We start from the raw sequence: 3,884 nt of genomic DNA on the forward strand, positions 1-3,884 counted from the left end.
TCTGGCTTATTCGACATGCTAACGCAAAACATTTTTTTCTTTCAGGCATTAAGAAACACAAAATGCAGCAACACAGAGATATCCACACCCATCTGGAACCTTCCTATCCTCCCCTTCCCTCTGACTCCATTCCCTCTCCCAACCCTTTCTCTTGTTGTTTATTCACTATCCCTTCTGACCTTCTGCTTTCTGATGCGGAATGGATTGTACTCAGCAAAGTTCTTAGTTTTATCCCTCTGCATTGCCACCTTAACGAATTTTGGGCCTTAGACTCCATGACCTTTTCTTTCGACACCGACCTCTCCCTGTCCAACAGACCCCTTCACCCAGCTCCAACACTCTTCCTTCACCTGGACCCCCTCCCTCTGGTCTTTTTCCTGCACTTGACCTGTTCATTGAGAACTGTCGATGTGATATTGATCATCTCAATTTCTCTGCCCCCCCTACCCCATTCCAATCTATCTCTCTCTAAACTGACTGCACTCCACGCTCTCAAATCCAATCCTGACTTTGTAATTTAGCCTGCTGACAAGGGTGTCAACAGTTATCATTAATCTTATTTGGTGGTCTCCCCTTCACTGTCTCCAAGCTCATAGTCTCCCAACCCTACAGGGCCCGCTTCTGACTCCTTTCCAAAAAAAATACTTCCAAAGTCAGGTCACTGGACCCTAATCGTTAACTCTGATTTCTCTCCACATATGCTGCCAGACCTACTGAGATTTTCCAGCAATTTCTGATTTTGGAATGATTTTTCATGTGTCTTTCCAGGAAGAATTGGAGAAAGAAATCAAGAAGCTTCAGGGAGTCCAGCAGAATTGTTCCATCAAACAGCAAGACTTAGAGATATCAGAAGCTGAAATAAAGGTAGGGAAAAGTGGGACTTTATTTAGAAGGGGTTTCTCTGTTTTCTGTTCCAGAAATCGAAGGCCTGATGTCTAATCTAACTCTGTGTCTATGGATTTTATCCACAAGCCTTTTAGTCTGACCATCTTGGTTCTTCGCAAATACCTTACCCAAAGAACGAGTCCAATAATCCTGCCATCATTTTAAACATCTCCTTCATCTCATTCTAAGTATGACATTCTCTCAATCGCTTGGAACTGATCCCGAGCCAAAATTTGTCAGACTCTGTTTCTTTCTAGTCACCATCCACCCCAGAATCTCAATCTTCTTCACCAGGTGTGGGCACCAAAACTGCAGCTATCGCTCCAGATATGAATAGACTATGGTGCCAGTTCCGTCCCCAGTCTAACTACAGTGCACTTTGTTTTAGACTCAAGGTAAGCCTATTTCCCCTTCCAATGGACACACCCCACTGCTTGTCTATCTGTAATGGTGATGGGGCAGTGATTGAAACAAAGTGTCCTGTCCCTGGAATGTGCCGTATGCTGTGAGAAAGGGCTGTTTGAAATGAGAGTTAGTTTGGGTTTCAGACACAAATCAATGCGATGAAAGGAAAGGCAACAAGGAGCTTCTCTGAATGGAGTAGAAAGCTGGAAAATGAAGAATCCACCCTGAAAGTGATCGATGAGGAGGGAGACCAAGCTGTCTCTCAGATTAGAAGCTGTTCTGAGGCATTAAACAAGAGGATCGAACAGATTGCATTAATGGATGGAGAAACCCAGAGTCTGTTACAGAGAGACCCTCTCTCCTTTATTCAGGTACATCTTTAATATAAACAGGCTGGGTTTCTGTGAGTCTGATAAGACGGTAAATTGTTTTAAAGATTATTGATGCTCCTTGAGTCCTGCCCTCAGATTGTTGATTCTCCCTGAGTTCTGCCCTCAGATTTTTGGTACTATCCCATGTCGGAGTGCAGTGAAATGTGGGATTGTTCATTGCTGTGACTAGTCCCACCTCCTGTTTCAAGCTGAACACTTTCCCTCAATTCCAAATTCACTGTTTGGTTTCATTGTGTGTTGGTTTGTTTGTTAATTGAATTTATCTCCTTTCTTTATTCACAGAACTCGAGGCAGCTTCTTTCCAGGTAAGTTCCTCTCAGTCATACAGTAGCTACTGCTGATAGGGAGCCTTCCCACGTATCTGGGAGCAGAGGGAAAGTAGAATCACAACTTGGAACCCTTCCCAGATACAGTACTTTCACACTATAGGAACACTGAGTGATATTTCACTGTAATTCAATGGGTTATTGGCTCAGACAGCCAATATGGGTGGGAAATGGGACATTATGTACGTAAATTGACAACACCCAGCTTGACCTCACCACCACCTTTCTTCACCCTCCATTGTCTTGGATTTTTTGCACATCCAGGATTGAAGGAGCTGACATTTCCTTCAGTTAGATATTCAGATAATTAAAGCCATTATTTTTCAGTCCTTGCGATAAACTCTATCTGCCAGTCACTGAGTCCATCCCTCACCCAGATCACAATCTGAGGGTGTGAGAAGATTGCAGTAAGGCTGGGACATAGAAGCCCTGTTGATTGGTATGCCTAAGCCACATTTAAATCATCTTCATCAGATTCCTGTTCCTCAGCTGGTGAGTGTCACTTGGCCAGTGGATGAGAGTGAAACAAGTGACAGGGGATAGTGGGGAACCCATAGGTGTGTCTCTGTCACTCAGAGAGAGAAACAGAAACTCCAGAGGCCCTATGAAGAGGTTGTGGTAGGGAAATGAAGGCTGAATGTTAAAGACTCAGGGTGGATGAAGGCTTCCTTGTGAGGCCTAGGAGTCTCTTGTTCCTCCTGGCCCACAAGGAGTGCTAAAAGGAGCTAATCTTTGGTGCTGAACTTGGCCTGTCAGGTCCTCCAGCCTATGATCAGCGAAGAGCTAGGGTTTGTGAGTGCACATTGGAGACCCTTGAGATAATCATTCTGTATAATGGAAAAATGAAGCTCCGGGGAAGTGCAATGAGTCTGAACACAGGTAGATTTGTAAATCACAAACTGATCTGAAGTGATAGCAAACCAGGATCCCACTGGGACTGTAAAGCCCAGTGTGAACCCAGGGAGAGTGTAAATCCCAGGATTGAGACATTTTCTGGATGTGTTTCTGTGGGGTGTCAGTACAAGCACTAGAAGGGTGGCGGGGGTGCAGGTCATTGCACTGATCACTTGTTCCCTTTGGGCTTCTGATCTGAAATGTCCCACTTATCAAACCATTCTCTCCTCTTCAATTCCAGAGTGACTACGACTCAGAAAGTCACATAGCCAGATGTTCCAATGATTACCCTGAATATGTCCAATATATCTCAACACCTCCAGAAGGAATTGAATGGATGGGAAAAGTACCACACAGACATTTTGGGTATCAACGGTAAGAATGTGCAGCTTTTCTCCAACCCAAGGAATGAGAGCAGATCAGGCTAGTTGTGTTCAGACAGCTGGGAATATCCTTGAACTTAATATCAGCTCCCTGTATATGTGAATCAGGGGCCTGAGATTCACCTTCATTCTCCAAACTCAGTAGCAACAGAATTCACTATGCCATTTCCTCCATCAATTCTTCCTAATACACAGTGCAACTTCTGCTGGAACTCACCATTTCACCTGGGATTTGCACTCTGTCCACCTGTATATCCACCTCTCAGTCTCAGCATTTTCATTGTTCTCACCGTCTCTGAGGGCTCCAACAGTATGTTGTTCCATGCATAATACCCTAGCAAGTTTTATAACATGCATTGTCTGTTGACTCTACTTACCCTTCACACTGTGTACAGCATCCATTTCATATAACAGCCACTGCCTACAGGCTCTGTGTCCTCTCATACCCACGGTGTACAGGAGGTGTTCACAATGTTCACACTGATGTACAGACTGGGACCACACATTACTCTTTAACAGGAATTCTGACTGAAGGCCATTTATTTAAATGGGAAGATTCCAGTCTAAGAGGTAATATGGGGCTCCCAGTGTCTACAAGA

The 3,884-nt window shown here is 44.3% G+C and overlaps 1 long non-coding RNA gene across 1 annotated transcript; it reads left to right on the top strand.

Moving 5' to 3' along the window:
• Positions 1-1,563: 1,563 nt before the first annotated feature.
• Positions 1,564-3,229, top strand: LOC109914423. The gene is made up of 3 exons (XR_007263422.1): positions 1,564-1,661; positions 1,965-1,987; positions 3,144-3,229. It is a non-coding gene; the product is annotated as an uncharacterized LOC109914423 (long non-coding RNA).
• The last annotated feature ends 655 nt before the right edge of the window (positions 3,230-3,884 follow it).

The sequence above is a fragment of the Rhincodon typus genome, chromosome 12 (genome assembly GCF_021869965.1).
Source record: "Rhincodon typus isolate 14 chromosome 12, sRhiTyp1.1, whole genome shotgun sequence".
Taxonomy (NCBI): domain Eukaryota; kingdom Metazoa; phylum Chordata; class Chondrichthyes; order Orectolobiformes; family Rhincodontidae; genus Rhincodon; species Rhincodon typus.